Source organism: Felis catus, chromosome F2, assembly GCF_018350175.1.
Source record: "Felis catus isolate Fca126 chromosome F2, F.catus_Fca126_mat1.0, whole genome shotgun sequence".
In the NCBI taxonomy this organism is placed as follows: domain Eukaryota; kingdom Metazoa; phylum Chordata; class Mammalia; order Carnivora; family Felidae; genus Felis; species Felis catus.
The window spans coordinates 3,136,415-3,156,207 of record NC_058385.1 but is presented as its reverse complement, the minus strand read 5'-3'; the positions used below and the strand labels follow the sequence as shown (position 1 = coordinate 3,156,207).

General features: G+C 37.8%; 1 protein-coding gene across 2 annotated transcripts in view; it reads right to left on the bottom strand.

Moving 5' to 3' along the window:
- Positions 1-19,793, bottom strand: part of SNTG1 (syntrophin gamma 1) — an 888,982-nt gene that overhangs the window by 649,468 nt on the left and 219,721 nt on the right. The window lies entirely within an intron of this gene.

Here is a 19,793-nt window from a genome sequence, read left to right as displayed (position 1 = left end):
ATCTGAAATTCCAATTTAAGTAAAAGTCCTGCAGTTTTTCATATAAATATGACAGGCTTACCCACTGGCCACATTTAGCCAGTAGCCTGGTTTTGTAGATAAAGTTTGATGGGAACAAAGCCACACACACCCGTGTATTGTCTACAGCTGGACTTGCACTGCGGTGCTATAACTGAGTAGTCACAACAAAGACTGCATGCGAGCAAGGCTAAAGTATTTACCAACTATTCGTTCACTGAAAAAGTCTGTAAGCCCAGGGTTTAAGGAAGAAGATCAGCTCCCCTAAGTCGGAGTCGGTTCCAGGAGCTTGAATCCCCACTGCCCCCTCTTCCAGCTTCTGGGTGCCTGCAGGAGAACTGAGAAGTGCTCAGTGTTGGAAAGGCAAAATGCAGAAAGATAAACAGCTTGTCTGGGCTCACACAGGCTGGATTCCACAGCTGTGGATGAAATCAGAAGTGTGGGGCACCAAGGCACGTACGGGCTGCCACATCCGGCAAAGCAGGAAGACTGACATGCGGCACTGGTAACAGGGCTGCCTATGGAAGGTGACAATTTCCTTAGCACTCGTGGTAGGTTCTGGATTCATGACGTTTGAGCACCATGCTACCTGATATGCATACGATCATCCTTTGAAAACTGCAAAACATAATTTGAGAACTCCTGTCCTACATGGAAAACTAGTGAAGGTAGGTTTATCGATAGTCCATAGCATCATTTCTCCATGTGTTATACTCTCCGTTGAAGCTCGTGATTCTGACTCCAGCTTCTTTGGTTTTTGACAGCCCCTTGGTTTTGTAAGCCCCGTGCCTTACAATAGGACATCAGAATCTATGATTTCAGAAACTTGCGCATGAATATTAATTGCATCCGATTAGCAATTGTCATTACATTTGATATTAATAGCCTGTTTGCACAATTAAATCCTTGCTTATTTATGTCGTGTTAGACATTTGGGTCTTCTGGCACAAAAGGCAGGTGAAGCTGAAGGGTTAGACTTTTCCCCCTGACTTCCCACTGTGTGCCATGGGCTGACATGTGCCTTTTCTGGGGAGGAATATAGGATACTCCCTGCCCAGGAGCACGGAGTGTCTCTGATGTCAACAGGGACAGCTGATCTGTCACAAAGCTTTTCCAGCAATCCCACGAGGATCCTTCCCTTTCTTCATGAGATGCCGTTAAGTCCATTACACTCTCCTCCTCTAACCATGTACATACACAGAAGGACGCAGGGATCACTGCAGGTCATATCACCTCACACCTGCAAAATTCTTGGGTTGCTGAAATGCCCAAATTCTCCTACTCCCGTCCAAAAACAGACCACAGTCGTTTTAGTGGTGAGTTTCCCAGAATAGTGTATTGGATAGCACAAAAATCAAAACATTTGTTGAGACCATTCTATGGCCAGAATACCCCACAGATACATTAACAAAGAACCTGGTACATAGTAGGTTCTTAACGAAGATTTGATAAGTGGAACAAAAATACATAAAGTATTTTTAGCTTTAATCATGTTACAAAAACAAACTACCGAAGACACTTTTTGTTGTTGTTTTAGTTGGGTATAAATCTTAGCCTGTGTTTTCCCCCTTCATAGACAATATTTTGCAGTATAACTCTAGATTCTTATAGAGTATCACTTTTCTAACACTGAAATCCTCTTTTCCACATTTCTTTCCTACCATTTTTTTAGACATTAAATCAATCCCAATTCCATATGAAATTGTTGCCAGGGATGGCAAATGTATGTCATTCTTCCTACATCAGCCTTTGACCCGTCCTCTGAAATACCAGAATATATATAACCTGTCTTGTACTTTGTAACATTTCTTCATTCTCCCGAAGGCAGTATGACTTTCCTCAGCATGTCAAGTCAAATAAATAACAGTGCTATGACATTCTTTAAATAAAAAAAAAAAAAATGCTCTATTTTGCTCCAATACCTTTTAATGAAGTTCTGTCAAGTTAAAACAATGATATTGGCCCAAGCATTTGAAAACAGAAAACTCTTCAAGGCAGGGTTTTTGTGAACCCATGGGAGGTTACCGCCTCTGAACCTAGAATCTCATCTGAGGCAAATATTTAGTATACTACCTTATGCAGTTCGGATGTGATCAATGATACGGACACTGACTCATCATTTAAAGTATTGCTTCGGGGACATCCCAGGCAAAGACAAAGCAATTAGCATTTCTCAAGAGAAAATTACTTATGAGATTCTAAAACTAAATATTTAAAACGTATTTTCATTAGATTCTTACAATTCATTAGCGAAGTTTTCTTTCTAAAACCACAATTCCTAATTCCTTTAAATAAGCTTTGAGGTGACTTACTGTTACATCTCAAATAAAGTGAGGGTATTAAGTGTAGAGTTATTAAAAATAAACTCAAAACAATACATTATTTAAAAATGAACTGCATCAAAAACTGACCTTTAACATCCATGGGTGCAATTCTATCATCTATCTATCATCTATCTATCTATCTATCTATCTATCTATCTATCTATCTATCATCTATCATCTACTTACCTACCTATGTATCTATGCATCTGTTTCTTTTGTTCATATTCTGTACAGAACTCTAATATAATATGGAGGGAGGGATCCAGGCCTTCCTTCTCCAGTTTGGTTAAGTCCCCCCCCCCTTTTTTTGGCAAATTATGACAGTCTTGAGGAGCTTTCATAAAATATAAAGATATTTAGAAGAGTAATGTATTAAATTTTAAAAATTAATTTAAAGGATATTGGTAATATTGCTTTTATAGATAGTGAAAATTTAAGCTCTGAAAGTCTGATTTAGAACAGAAAAGTCTGTTAATGGTATTGACTGTCACTATGTGTCCTACATGCGTGTTGTCAGCAGGCTACGGGATGCCTGTGTACTTCTGCTCTTGCCACTCAGAAAGACGCACTTTGGAACCATGAGTCAATCAACTGGGTTTGCCTCTAAACCTGTCTATTCCAGCACAACTTGTTATTGTGATTATCTAACACTGAAAAATATACATAAGTTGTTGAAATAGCCATGCCAAAATACAGAATTGGGGCTATGAAATCTATGAATGTTGAGATGCATATAGTAAAGATGAGTTGTTAAGCAAAAATGTTATCAAAATTAAAATACGACAACCTTAGAAGTTTGAAAAACTCATGGAAATCTAAAAGAAAACTGTGCATTCAGTTTATCAATAATATAAATATTATTATGCTTAAAAAATCCTGGAAATGGAAATGTATAGAATGCGCACACCAGGTACCATTTATGCAAGCAAAAAATGATAAGACACTAATCAGCAGGCTCATCATCAAAGAAAATGCCTTGGCCTTACTGCAAAAGATTGACTAGGTAAAGATACAATTGATATTAATATATTTGGGAGAATATGTCATTTTAAAAAGACATATTCCCCCTTTAACCAATCTTTTCAATTAACCAACATCTCTGATTCCTGTACTAGTGTGTGTGTGTGTGTGTGTGTGTGTGTGTGTGTGTGTGTGGCTATGTGTGTATTTCAGCAACAGACAGTATTTAAAAAAAGATGTCTGGATTCTGTTCAGGAAATAAAAAAACTAACTAAATTCTAAAAGACCAGCAGCAGAAATTCATTTGTATAGTAGAGACTATCATTAGCAATGGAATGTAAATAGAGACCTAAATATGTCTCCCCCGCAGGTAACAAAGAGTCAGAAATTCTACCATTTGAGATATATTTCTTTCAGCTCAATCACCCATTTTGTGTGAGGCAGCTTTGTATATTTTTAAAACTCAGTATAAAATATCAGCAATTCCCCAACACCTTCTGTAACCTCAGATGGATTGTGGCCTTTTGTTTAGTGTGCACATGGCTCTTTATACACTACCTACAAAAAACATTAGTGTGATTTCGTCACTATTTTATATAAAGCTGTAGTGAATATCTGTCTCCTTTGTTAAATTATAAACTGTATGTGAAAACGGACTTTTCTTTCATAGAACCTCCAAAACCTTGCATAGTCCCTGAGAAATAAATGAATGCATATATCCATGTTAAATTCTCCCCCAAATCATATGATGATTTTTAAACAAGAACTGAGGCTCAAAGAAATAACCTGTTCATGATCACATAATGAGGATCTCATTATGAAAAATAGCTTGTCTAAATCCCAAATCCATGCTTTCTCCACAATATTAAGAAGCATTATTTTACTCTCTCTTGAAATGCAGTCCTTTGGAAAGAATATATCATTCATTAAATTTTCTAGAGCAAATTAGTCTGGCAGATGGCCTCTTCTTGACCAGCAAGATTAAATCAGTAGAAACATTTTGAGCTCACTGGAAAAGTGTTGAAACCATGAAAATAATTTAAAGAAGTATCAGGAGACAACGAAGATTAAATCTGTCTCCTTGCCTGGGGTTAATGCTATGTTTTAATTAATCTGCAATCTCTACTCCCATAAGAAAAATAATGACAATTAGAGGATTTAGGAAAAGGAAGAAGAGTCCCAATAGCTGTTCACACACCAAAATGAAACCTTTAAATCTTTTGAAATATTTATATAAAAATTCATACGTAAGTTTAAGTATGCTAAGGATAATCATTGAAACAAAAACTCTGCGACATAAACATGTGTGAACAAAATACAGCACACTTAAAACAAATATCTGCTGGGGCGCCTGGGTGGCGCAGTCGGTTAAGCGTCCGACTTCAGCCAGGTCACGATCTCGCGGTCCGTGAGTTTGAGACCCGCGTCAGGCTCTGGGCTGATGGCTCGGAGCCTGGAGCCTGTTTCCGATTCTGTGTCTCCCTCTCTCTCTGCCCCTCCCCCGTTCATGATCTGTCTCTCTCTCTGTCCCAAAAATAAAATAAACGTTGAAAAAAAAATTTAAAACAAATATCTGCTTTACCTAAAAGTTTCCTTTTACTCTGGAACCTGCCAAAACTCTTGATGGGTAGAAACTCTTAAAAATTTTTCCACTCTGAGTCAGAATTCAAAGAAACTTTTCTTTTTCTTTTAATTTCTTTTCTTTTTTTTTTTAATTTACATCCAAGTTAGTTAGCTAAGCGAAATTAGTCAGAGAAAGAAACTTTTCTTTATACTCTGTGATACATGCGCACGCGCACACACACACACACACACACACACACACACACACACACACTATATTTGGAACTGTTCTTTGAAATTGACAGAGAATAGAAGGAATATTTCTGGTCATCAAGTCATAATTTGTCTTCTAGTAATGCCACATTCATCTAAACTATCAGGCCCTAGCAGAAAGTAATTCTTCATCAAATTCATAACCATATCTACAGGTACTTTTTAGTTGAATATTACACCAGCAATATAAACAAGTTAGAGTAAGAATTCAATGTTTTCCTTCAGGAATTTCTATGCTATTCATTTGAGCAACACTACTACTATTTCTTTCATCCTCACGCATAAATACTTGGGAAAATGTGTTCATATATATCCTCAGCAACTACTTGGAATGTGACTATGGGCTCTGGCACAAAAATCAGTTCGACCCATTCTTAAATTTTGCGCACCATCCCGCCAAATCTTTTTCACGTATCCTTCTAAAAATAAAAGCAAGCTTACAGAGAGCTGTTCTTTCTGAAAAAAAGAAGGACCTTATCTTGCACTATGAGTCTTCTTTTCTAGCTCACGAATATCTCATGTTTTCAACATCTTGCCACCTTTTAAAGCATATTTTATGATTTCTGCCAATAGTGGGGCATACTATGAACAGACAAATAAAAACTGCTCCATTCACTTGAAAACACTTCACTTTACAATTCAGTTTTCAGTACAACTACCATTGTGTTGGCAGCTCAGAAAAAAACCTTTGTGTGCTTCAAAAGCAGACTCATTTGGATCCCATTGTCTTATAGGTAAACCCCTCATGACTTCCTTCAACATTAAACTCTTTTGCCCTACAAGTTTATCCATGTTTGGCAGAAATTCAAAGGTTTCCAGAGTTAAACTTTGGTGAAAAAATTCAATGGAACAAACTTGAGCTATTGTAATTTAAAGATCTGCTTAAATCTTCCTCAATTATATTGTTATTCTTTCTGTATCCCAGTTAATCTAACTCTGCCAGTCAAAATGGCCATCAGGTTAGGTTATATCTGATGTACAGTTTTGGGAGCATCACTTTACAGATGGCTTTCCGAGTGACCTAAATTTTTTTTTCAATGTTTATTTGTTTTTGAGAGACACAGAGAGACAGAGCGTGAGTAGGGGAGGGCAGAGAGAGAGGGAGACACAGAATTCAAAGCAGGCTCCAGGCTCTGAGCTGTCAGCACAGAGCCCGACATGGGGCTCGAACCCATGCAGGATGAGATCATGACCTGAGCCGAAGTCGGATGCCCAACCAACTGAGCCATGTAGGTGCCCCCTTTCTGAGTGATTTTAAAATGCATCTTCCTGTTGAAAGTTTTCAGTCAATTATGTATGTTCACTAAATTTAAAAATAAACTTGTTTACCCAACTAAAAAAAAATGTTTTGTTTTGTTTTTTTCTTACAGTTCTGGAGACTAGTACTCAGAAATCAGAGTACCAGTATGGGCCAGCTCTGTGAGAACTCTCTTCCAGGGTGCGGACTGCTGATTTCTTGGTGTTTTGCCACGAGGTGGTAAGAGACCTAGCTGGCTCTCTGGGGCCTCTACTTATAAGGGCACTAATGCCTTAAGAAGGGCATGAATCTCATTCTGGAGGGCTCCACTCCATGACCTAATCACTTTCTAAAGGTCCCACTTGCCAATACCCTTACATTAGGATTACAGTTTTGACACACGAATTCAGGGGAAACACAAAAGTCAGTCCTTTGCACAACATAACTAAATTTTACTTCAGTGTGAAGATTGAACAGTGCAATTTCCATGTTTTAGTACTTAACTTGACTGGGGTTCTTTTGTCCTTAAAAAAGACTTGTCATCCAAGGAATTATTTCTTACATTTAAATAATGGTAGGTAAGATAACAATTTACAGCACTATAGTACTTTCCACATTTCAAAATAATTTGCATATATTAGATCCTTTGGCTCTTGCTACAAATTTCTGAAAGAGACTCAGGCTCATTTTGGAGAACAAGAAAAACAGTCCTTAAAGAAAAATTGACCCACAAACGAGGGATTCTGAAAAACAAAATACGTGATCTTAATTTTCATTTAGAGTTTTTTTCCACTTTACCTATTATTTAAGGCACCAACTGGGGGGGGTGGGGGTGGGGATCTTCTCTTGGTAAGCCTTGCTCTATATTCTCTTGTGATTATTAAGGGGAAATGACAACTGTACATAACAGTAGTAACTTTCACCGCTATTATCTTATTATATCCGGTCTTTTCACACAGAAGTATTACAGGTAAATACAATTTATTCTACTGCCATAAGCATGAAAGCAGAATTTCACGTCTTCTTAAATATACCACCAAAACTAACCGCCATGCCATCCACAAGATTACTAAATACCACATCCAGTAGAAAGGACGCCATCCTTGCACGACCAAAATATAATGCACATCTGACACCAAGCAGCCCCCTACTCTCATTACCTCTTTCCTCCCTGAGTTGATCTGAGAAGTCAGTTCCATGATTTTTCTTCTTGTTCAGCAATCTTCCTCTTTTTCTCTGCCTTGTACACCTTTCTACCCCTGCTCCCTCTTGAAATGTTGACACTGTCTCAGTGTTCGTTCTGTCCTTCCTTTTACTACCCCCCACCCCACCAATCTGAAACACATGCATAATTTAAGCCAACATCTACAAAGAAATAAAAAAAATAATAATAATTATGTTCAGGGCACCTGGGTGTCTTACATCTGACTCTTGATTTTGGCTCAAGTCACGATCTCACAGTTCATTGGATTGGGTCCCATGTGGACAGCATGGAGCCTGCTTGGGATTCTCTCCCTCTCACCCCTTCTCTCTGCCCCTCTCTACTCACAGTCTCTCTCTCTCTCTCTCTCTCTCTCTCTCTCTCTCAAAATAAAAATAAATTTTAAAAGACTCCTAATATTCAAGTCATATATTGTCTTAAACTCCAACCCTTTATAAAATATGTAAATAAGTGAAGACCAAATAAATGAATAAAGCCTTTCCTTTTTCTTTGTCCTGTCTCAGACAATGCTCCCATTATCATCTCAAATCATGGAAGCTACAATCCTGGGTTTCATCTGGGGATCCTATTCCTCCCACATCTTTTATCTGAATCCTCACAAAGTCCTATTTATCATCATTCTATCTTGTTTTCCATTTCTTAATCTAATTGCAAATGAATTATTTGAAGACTTAACAATTATTACCTCAGTCGCTGGAACATCCCTCTGATTGGTCACTTATCCTCAAATTTTTCAAATACATCTTCTCACCTATTACCAAAACGACCTTTTTAAAATGGCTACTAATCATGTCTCTTTGTTAGATGATTCTTCATGTTCAGATTAAAACCCAAAGTCCAACATGGATCATGGGCTTTCTAAGATTTGGTTCCAATCAGAATACCATTTCTAAAGTCTTCATCACGGATGTGCTAAATACTTTGTAGTCCCTTAAGTTAAATAGGATCACATGCTTTCACATTATGGTATCCTATTATATGATGCTTTCTCCAGGGGTTAATAATCAAACCCAACTCATAGCTTCTCCATATTCAAAAGACAACCCCTTTCATCTCTTCTGAGCAAACATGTCCGAGCTTCTCAGGACAGCATCTTTTCTGGGTTTGCCCAAATCTCTAAGAAGCCTGCACACACACACACACACACAGACACACACACACATACACACACACACACACACACAGACACACACACAACTCAGGCAGGACTGAGGCCAGCCCTACCATAATGCCAGATCCATGTTAAATTATAGTTTTCACTTCAATTGGCCTTACAGAAACTATTCAAGGGTTTTGTTTGTAATGAAGGTACTGGTGATCTGACTAGATTCTTAGCACTTCGATATTTAAAATGTGTTCTACATGATCCATTTGTTAGATAGCAGAGATCACTGCACAACTCTGTGAGCATCCTAAAAAAACACTAATTATGCACTTCAAAGAGGAAATCGACAGTGTGTAAATTACATATCAGCAAAACTGTTGTTGAAAATCTATATGGTCTCAGGCATCATCCCAGACCGCCGAGTATTAACAAGACCTCCAGGTGTTTGTATGTACAAGCATAACTCAGAGACATTGAGCGTTCATTTCCAGAACACCACAATAAGGTAAATATTGTAATAAAGAGATTCAAATGGATTTCTCAGTTTCCCAGGGCATATCAAAGTTATGTTTACTCTACCCTATAGTGTATTAAGTGTGTGACTGCATTATGGCTTTTAGAAAAGCAAATATGTTACAGGGTGAGGAAGATGGCAGCAGAGTGGGAGGACTCGAAGGGCTAGTCTAGCCTCAGGAACAGAACTAGATAACTATGAAATCATCCTAAATACCCCCAAAATCACCCTGAAGACTGACAGAACAAACTCCACAACTAAAGGGAGGGAAGAGACCACACTGAGGAGCATAGGAAGGGCAGAGATGTGGTTTAGGGCAGAAACAGATTATGGGTCCTGGAGAGGGAAGCGGAATATGGTCACAGAGAAGGGTGAGAGAGAGAGGAGCACACAAGGGAACACACAGGGAAAATATTTCCCCACAGCCATTGGCTTGAAAAAGGAGAGGGGCTGAATTTCATGAGTTTTTGCAACCAGTGGGGCATAAAGCCTGTAGTTTTAAAGGTCAGGGGGCTTGGCTGGGATACAATGTGGAGGGCACTGCACTGCTACTGAGAAAGCAGGCAACCAACTTGAGGGCAGACAGCATAGAAACAGTGATCTAAAGAGCATCTGGGCACAGAGTGGAGGGATTTTAGCTCTTCTCAGAGCATTTCTTTGGGATACACAGAGACACAGAGCCTTCACAGACACACCTCTCCAGGAAAAAAGGAGCTGGCTGGTGCCATTTCACTCCCTTGCCCCTCAGCATAAACACAGAGCCATCTGCGGGAAGCAGTAGGTTGCCAACACTGGCTGCCTAACTTGCTTATACCAAGACCCAACCAATGTGCCCTGGTGGAACTGCCCTTCTGAGTCAAGCATATCTCAGTCTTATGATGGCAGGCCTCTCCTACAGAAGACCAGCACAAACCTCTGGCCACAACATGTCACCCAACTGGAGAGTTCTGCAGAGCCTCAGTTCTGGTGGAGATGGTGTCAGGTCTCATTTCACAAGCAGACGAGAGAATACCTAGTTAAAATGTGCCACATTCAGACCAGGGACCAAACACTCCGACAGCAGACAAAGAGAACCTCTGCAGATGATGAGTCTGAAGGATACAGCAGCCAAAATTCAACAACAGAGTGCATGCAGCATACACTGGAGATACTTCCTGAAGTGCCAGGCCCTGGGCATGATCTTTTCTTCATAAGGGAATTACTTTCAGGAGCAGAGAATATAACTGGCTTTCTAACACATAGAAGAAGGAAGAGATTTAGACAAAATGCAAAGATGAAGGAATTTATCCCAAATGAAGGAAGAAGATAAGGCCATGACCAAAGATCTACACAAAGTGGATATAAGTAACATAACTGATGGAGAATTTAAAGCAACAATCATGAGGATACTTACTGGGCTTGAGAAAAGAATAGAATACATCAGTGAGATGTCTCATTCAACAGAGATAAAATAGCTAAAAAGAATCAATCAGAGATGAAGGGTGCAATAAACAAGATTAGAAACACGCTTGATGCTGGGGCACCTGGGTGGCTCAGTCAGTAAAGCATCTGACTCTTGATCTCATCTCAGGTCTTAATCTCAGGGTTATGAATTCATGCCCTGCATTGGGCTCCATGCTGGACACGTTGCCTATTAAAGAAAGAAAATAACAAACACACAAACAAACACACTTGATGTAATAAACAGAAGGCTGGAAAACACAGAGGAATAAATTAATAACCTGGAAGACAAAATAATGGAAAATAATGAAGCTGAACAAAAGAGAGAAAGAAGAATTCTGGAACATGAGAACAGATGAGGGAACTCAGTGACTACATTAAATGTAATAACGTTCTTATTATAGGATTCCCAGAAGAAGAGAAGAAAGGGGGGCAGAAAATTTTATTTCAAGAAATAAGAGCAGATAACTTCCTTAATCTGGGGAAGGAAAGAGACATCCACAGAGAACTTTCATCAAAGTAAAAAAAAAAAAAAAAAAAAAAAAAAGAAGGCCAACACCAAGAAATATTGTCATTAAATTTGCAAAATATAATGATAAATAAAAAGTCTTAAAAGAAGCAAGACAAATGAATTCCTTAACTTACATGGGAAAACCCATAAGGCTAGCTGGAGATTTTGCAACAGAAACTTGGCAAGACAAAACGGAGTGGCATGATATATTTAAAGGGCTGAATGGGAACAATCTGCAGACAAGAATACTCTATCCAACAAGGCTATCATTCAGAATACAAGGAGGGATAGAGTTTCCCAGACAAACAAAAACTAAAGGAGTTTGTGACAACTAAATTAGCCCTGCAGGAAATATTAAAGGGGATTCTTTGAGTGGAAAGGAGAGACCAAAAGTGACAAAGACAAGAAAGGATCAGAGAAAATCTACAGAAACAACCACAAAACAAGTAACAAAATGGCAATAAATACATATGTATCAATAATTAGTTTTAATGTAAATGGAATAAATGCTCCCCCCCCCCAAAAAAAAGACACAGCGTATCAAATGGATAAAAAAAAAAGAAGACTTATCTATGTGTCACCTTAAAAGACACTTATATCAGGCCTAAAGACACCTGCAGATTGTAAGTGAGGGGATGGAGAAATATTTACCATGCTAATAGATGTCAAAAGAAAGCCAGAATAGTAATACTTATATCAAACAGATTAGACTTTAAAACAAAGACTGTAACAAGAGGCCAAGAGGGCAGGTTATAATAATAATAAAAGGAACAATTCAACAAGATATATAAATTGTAAATATTTATGCACCCAAAATGGAACACCCAAATACATAAAACAATTAAAAACAAATATAAAGGACCTCGCTGATACTAATAGTAGGGGATTTTAACACCCAACTTATATCAACGGACAGATCATCTACCCAGAAAGTGAACAAGGAAACAATGGTTCTGAATCACATAGTGGACTAGATGTAATTAACAGATATATTCAGGGCATTCCATCTTAAAGCAGAAGAATACGTATTCTTATCAAGTGCACTTGGAGTGTCTCCAGACACTTATTCTATCTCCAGAATAGACCACATATTAGGTCACAGAACAGGCCTCAACAAATACAAAAAGACTGAAGTCATACCATGCACCTTCTCTGATCATAATGCTATGAAAACTAGAAGCCAACCACAAGAAAAAGTCAGGAAAGACCAAAAATACATGGAGGTTAAACAACATGCTACTAAACAATGAATAAGAACAACCAGGAAATCAAAGAAGAAATTTAAAAAAAAAATACATGGAAACAAATGAACATGAAAACACAATGATCCAAAACCTTTGGGATGCAGCAAAAGCAGTCCTAAGACAGAAGTATAGAGCAATACAGGTCTAACTGAAGAAGCAAGAAAAATCTCAAATAAACAACCTAACGTTATACCTAAATGAGCTAGAAAAAGAACAACAAACAAAGTCTAAATCCAACAGAAGGAAGGAAATAATAAAGATTAGAGCAGAAATAAATGATATAAATACTACAAAAACAAAAACAAAACAAACAAAAAAAAACCACAATAGAACAGCTTAATGAAACCAGGAGTTGGTCTTTTGACAAAATTAGTAAAATTGACAAACTTCTAATTACACTTATCAAAAAGAAAGAGAAAGGACCTAAACAAATAAAATAACCAACGAGAGAGAAGAAACAACAACCAACCCCACAGAAATACAATTATAATATTTTGAAAAACTGTATGCCAATAAATTGGATAGCCTAGAAGAAAAGGATAAATTCCTAGAAACATATGAACTAGCAAAACCGAAATAGAAAACTTGAACGGATCATTAAACATGAAAGAAATTGAATCAGTAACCAAAAATCTCCCAAAAACCAAAATTCCAGGACCAAATAGGTTTATAGGTGAATTCTACCAAACATTTAAACAAGAGTTAATACCTATTCTTCTCAAACTATTACAAAAAATAGAAAAGGAATGAGAATGTCCAAATTCATTTTATGAGGCCAGCATTACCCTGATACTAAAACCAGACAAAGACACCACTAAAAAAGATAACTATAGGCCAATATCCCTAATGAACATCGATGCAAAAATTCTCAATAAAATACTGGCAAACCAAATCGAACAATACTTGTGAAAAGTCATTCATGATGATCAGGTGGGATTTATTACTGGGTTGCAAGGGTGGTTCAATATTTGCAAATAAATCAATGTGATGCATCATATTAATAAAAGGTAGGAAAAGAGGGGCACTTGGGTGTTTATTTGCTTAAGCGTCCAACTCCTGATTTTGGTTCAGCTCATGATCTCACAATTCATGAGATTGATCCCTACATCAGGCTCTGCTCCTGGTTGGGATTTTCTCTCTCTCTCTCTCTCTCTCTCTCTCTCTCTCTCTCTCTCTCTCTGTCCCTCCCCTGCTCACACACATTCTCTATCTCAAAATGAATAAACTTAAAAAAAAGATAAGAACAATATGATCTTCTCAACAAACATAGGAAAAATGTTTAACAAAGTACAACATCCATTCATGATAAGAATTCTCAACAAAGGAGGTTTAGAGGGAACATATTTCAATATAATAAAGGTTATATACGAAAATACACAACTAATATCATCCTAAATGGGAAAAAACTGAGAACTTTTCCTCTAAGGTCAGAACAAGAAAGGGATGTCCATTTTCACTATTTTTATTCAACATAGCACTGGAAGTCCGAGCCACAGCAATCAGACAGCAAAGAGTTTGGAACGTCTTTCCATTTCTTTGTGTCTTCTTCAGTTTTTTATTAGTGACTTATTGTTTTCAGAGTACAGATCTTTTACTTCTTTGGTTAGGTTTATTCTGGGTTGTTTATTATTATTATTATTATTATTATTATTATTATTATTATCATTTGCAATTGTAAATGCAATTGATTTCTTAATTTCTCTTTCTGCTGTTTCACTATTGGTGAAAAAATAAAAGACATCCAAATTAGCAAGGAAACTTTCACTATTTGCAGAAAACCTGATATTCTATTTAGAAAACCCAAAACACTCCACCAAAAACCTGCTACAACTGATAGACAAATTCAGTGAAGTCACAGGATACAAAATCAATGTATAGAAATATATTCTATAGATCATATAGAATACATATGGAATACACATATAGAATTAATAAATCAATTCCATTTATAATTGCATATAATTAATAATAGTAATAATAATAAAAATAATAATAGTAAGATATTACTATTACTAAGATATTACTAGGCAGTCTGTACATTCAATGCAATTCCTATCAAAATACCAACAGCATTTTTCACAGAGCTAGAACAAACAATCCTAAAATTTGTATGGAACCACAAAAGACCCTGAAAAACCAAAGCAATTCTAAAAAAGGAAAGCAAAGCTGGAGGCATCATGATTCTGGTCTTCAAGCTATATACAAAGCCATAGTGATCAAGGCAATATGGTACTGGCACTAAAATAGACACATAGATCAATGGAATAGAATAGAAAACCCAGAAGTATATGATCAACTAATCTTTGACAAGGCAGGAAATAATATCCAATGAAAAAAGACAGTCCCTCTTCAATAAATGGTGTTGGGAAAACTGGACAACAACATGCAGAACAATGAACCTGGACCACTTTCTTACACCATACACAAAAATAAATTCAGAATGGATGAAATACCTAAATGTGGCACCTAAAAACATAAAAATCCTAGAGGAGAACACAGGCACTAACTTCTTTCAGATCAACCATGGCAATTTCTAGTTATGTCTCCTAAGGCAAGGGAAACAAAAGCAAAAGTAACCATTGGAACTACATCAAAATAAAAGCCTCTGCACAGTGAAGGAAACAATCAACAAAACTAAAAGGCAACCAATGGTATAGAAGAAGATATTTGCACATGACATATCTGATAAAGGGTTATTATTCAAAATATAAGGAATTTATATTATAAATCTCAACACCCCCAAAAAAGAATAATCCAATTTAAAAATGGGCAGAATACATGAATAGACATTTTTCCAAAGAAGGCATACAAATTGCCAACAGACACATGAAAAGATGCTCAAAATCACTGATCCTTGGGGAAACACAAATCAAAACTACAATGAGACTACACCTCACACCTGTCAGAATGGTTAAAATCAAAAACACAAGAAACAACAGGTGTTGGCAAGGATGTGTAGAAAGGGGAACCCTCTTGCACTGTTGTTGGGAATGCAAACTGGGGAAGCAACTCTGGAAAACAGTATGCAGGTTCCTCAAAATTTAAAATAGAACTTTCTGAGGCACCTGGGTGGCTCAGTCAGCTAAGCATCTGACTCTTGATTTCTGCTCTGGTCATGAACTCATGGTTCAAGTTCGAGTCTTGTGTCCAGCTCTGTGCTGACACCACAGAGCCTGCTTGGGATTCTGTGTCTCCCTCTCTCTCTGCCCCTCCCCTGCTCTATCTCTCCCTCTCAAAAATAAATAAACATTTAAATTAAAAGAAAATAAAAACAGGGGCGCCTGGGTGGCGCAGTCAGTTAAGCGTCCGACTTCAGCCAGGTCACGATCTCGCGGTCCGTGAGTTTGAGCCCCGCGTCGGGCTCTGGGCTGATGGCTCAGAGCCTGGAGCCTGTTTCCGATTCTGTGTCTCCCTCTCTCTCTGCCCCTCCCCTGTTCATGCTCTGTCTCTCTCTGTCCCAAAAATAAATAAACGTTGAAAAAAAAATTAAAAAAAAAAAGAAAATAAAAACAGAACTGCCCTACCATCCAGTAATTGCACTACTCGGTATTTAACTAAAGAATACAAAAATATTAATTCAAAGATATACGTGTACCCCAATGTTTATAGCAGCATTATCTACTATAGTCAAATCATGGAAATAGCCCAGGCATGCACTGACTGATAAATGGATAAAGAAATGGTACATACATGCAGTGGAATATTACTCAGCCATGAAAAAGAATGAAATCTTGCCATTTGCAAGGACATAGATAGAGCTAGAGAGTATTAAGCTAAGTGAAATAAGTGAGTCAGAGAAAGACAAACCATATGATTTCACGCACAATTTAAGAAGCAGAATGAATGAGCAAAGGGAAAAAAACAGAGAGAGGCACAAAAGAAGAAATAGTCTTAACTATGGTAAACAAATTGATGCTTACTAGAAGGGAAATGATTGAAGAGATGTGTCAAGGCGATGAGGATTAAGGAGTGCATTTGTTTTCATGATCAGCATTGGATGTTGTATGGAAACGCCAAATCACTGTATTGTACACCTGAAACTAATATTATGCTGTACGTTAACTAACTAGAATTTAAATAAAAACTTAAAAATATTTAAAAGGTAGATACTTCAATTTTAAAATACTTTTTGACAGGGGTGCCTGGGTGGCTCAGTTGGTTGACAGACTGACTTCGGCTCAGGTCATGATCTCATGGTTTGTGAGTTCGAGCCCCGCGTCAGGCTCCATGCTGACAGCTCAGAGCCTGGAGCCTGCTTCTGATTCTGTGTCTCCCTCTCTCTCTCTGCCCTTCCTTCACTCATGCTCTGTCTCTCTCTGTCTCAGAAATAAATAAACATTAAAAAAAAATTTAAATACTTTTTGACAAAAAATGCTGACCAACATCTGAGCTTTCAGTGGTCATAATCATTGATCACCATAACAAATATACTATTAATGAAAAAGCTGAAAATGTGAGAGTCATCAAAATGTTACACAGAGACACAAAGTAAGCAAATGCTATTGGATAAATGCCAATGGACTTGCTGGACACAGCATTGCCACAAACCATCAATTTATAAAAAACACAATATATGCAAAGCACAATAAAGCAAAGCATAAAAAGCTTGGTATATACACACACACACACACACACACACACACACCCTCATAAGGTCATAATCATTGAAACGTTTGTTCCCCAGCTGGGATCTATGATGTGCATGATTATCTGAATACATATGAATCTTCATATACTTCGATGTTCAGCATTCTCCGTTAATTGTATCCATTGGTACATATCCACTAATCACATTCTTTTCCTTTTGTGATAAATCCACGTAGCATAAATCATTACACTTTTATTGTATTGCAATTACTCCTCCTCCCAATATAGTAATATTCCATTAAGAGTGCTCTCTTTTTTGTCTCTGCATTTCTAGAACCTAGCACAGTCACATACTGCACAAAGGTTGTCAAATAATAAAATTGTTTGTCAATGTAGCATGGTTGTATTAGTCCTGGTCCTTTGAGAAGCAAATACCCAGATGGGAATTAAACACACAGTAATTTTGGGGGGAAATGTTTGTGAAAAAAAATAAAAATGGTCCAGGAAGTCTGGCCCCTCAGACCATGACACAAGACTGACTGGGTAAAGAGGAGAGGTAAAGTTGGGTAGACATCTCCTCAACTGTCCGGCAGGCTCAGGAAAGTTCTACTAGGCTATTAGAGAGTCTCTAGCCAATGTTGGCCATCAGAGGAATCCCACCTCTTCCCCTCATCTGTACCATAGTCAATTAGCAGCTGAGAACAGCCCATAGAAAGCATAGCTTTGGAGCAAACACAGAGCAGAATACAGCCCAGAGCAGATAGGAGGCCCTATCAAATTATGTTCCCTAAGTCAACAGTCTGGGAGGCTTTTCATTATTGCCACAGTGGTTTTCATAAACCTACAAAATTTTCCTTATTTAGGTTGTTTAACAACTTGTTCACTGATTGCAATAAGCATCTGTTTTGGTGTTTGTATTTTATTTCATTTAACATGGATACGCCATCACTCATGAAGTGATGTCATTGTCTTTGTATCAGGGACAGAGTACTTCACCAGGTGAGCATGTCTCTGCCATCAGAGAGCTGAAGACCATGAAGCAAACAATGTATGGAAATAGTTCATTGACTGTAATTTTGTTACATGCCACAACAAAGAATAAATGCTTTGTGATACTTTCCATACCGTAGGAAAGAAGGATGGAAGAGTTTTATATCTAGACTGGAAGTTCCTATGTGACAAATGTTGTTTTGTCATTGGTGTTGGTCTCTTGGCTGAGTTCCTGTATTACTGTATATTTCACCCAAATTTAATTTCAGTTTGATTAAAATGATGCTCAAGCTTCCAGAGACCATTACGTAAGAGATCAATTTAAAATTAAAAAGAGCCAGTTATCTGTTATCCTCCCAGTGGATTACCTACAGCTCGATTCCCATCAACCAACCTTCAGGGATCCCATCAACCAGAGCACATGCAAGAAAGACAGAAATACCACCTTGAAAGAAAGCATACATAAGAAGAAAAAGGCAAAATGTTTTTTTCTCTAACTGAAAATTAAGCAAGAAATATTTATTACAGACTTTTTGATTATCCATGCCACTATTCTCATTCATTCTTATGAAGAACTAAAAATGCATTTTGAAAAAAAATACATTATTTGGTCCATGAACATTTACCCAAGTACTTTCTATCTCTTTATTAGTTTTGGGCATTTTTAATATACTAGTTCTTTTTAAATAAAGCCCTCGAAAGCATACTTACAGAGAAGTCTTTCTCTTTGGCCTTAACTCCGGTAGAGATAAATGCTATCCTACTTTCCTTTGTTTCTCCTGCATTAAATGCACTTTATTTATCCATACACTTTGTGTCACTGTACTCCTGAGGTTCTAAAGCATGCAATGTGTACAGAGATATAATGTCTCAGTGGTTACTGTTTTCTGCCCAATATCGGTCTCCCCTTCTTTTTCAACAGCCTTTGATTTTTCTATTATTTTTTAATGTTTATTTTTGAGAGGAAGGAGGGAAGGAGAGAGAGAGAGAGCAGAGGAGGGGTAGAGAGAGAGGGAGACAGAGAATCTGAAGCAGGCTCTGCACTGTCAGCACAAAGCCTGACATGGGGCTCGAACCCACGAATCCACTAACTGCGCCACTTCTGGAACTGAGCTTCCCCAAATCTACTGCTCTTTCTTTGGTCAGGGAAGCTGTAAGGCCGGAGGCAGGTGCCATGAGGAGGAGCCTGTTTCATATGAGAAATGACCCAGAAGGGGAGAGGATGAGAGATGGAGAGAGGAAATGGAACCTAGTGCTATCTCGGGAGACCCTCATTTAAGATGTGCCTAAACCAGCACTTTCCTTACGTCTTGCGACAAGCTATAACACAATCAATTCTTTTTCTGCTTACGCTGTTTTAGGAGTAGACTTTCATCACTTGCAACTGAAGCAAACTGAGTAATACACAAAATAAAAGAAATTAAAACCCTGACGCAAGTGCTTTACAACACTTAGGGAGAAACAGGGTCTTCACTACAGGAAATCGCCATAAAGGGGAGCAAGTTCATCGATGTTGTCTGGTAAGCAGAACTGGGGAGTGTGCCTACGTCGTAGACGCCTCCTGGCAAACAGAGATTGCGTCCCAAAGGAAGTGGCATTTGTGTTGGATTTTGAAGTATCAGTAAGAATTTCATCAGGCATAAAACTGAACAAGGGCATTCCAGGTAGTGGAAAGATATTGTGCTGACTTTAGAGCAAATATGACACTGTTCCCACTCCTTCATTCCACAGTTAGAAGAAACTGATATCCTAAGTGGTTGTGATTGATTGAAATATGTTTCTTTGATGCGTTGCCTAATTCTAAA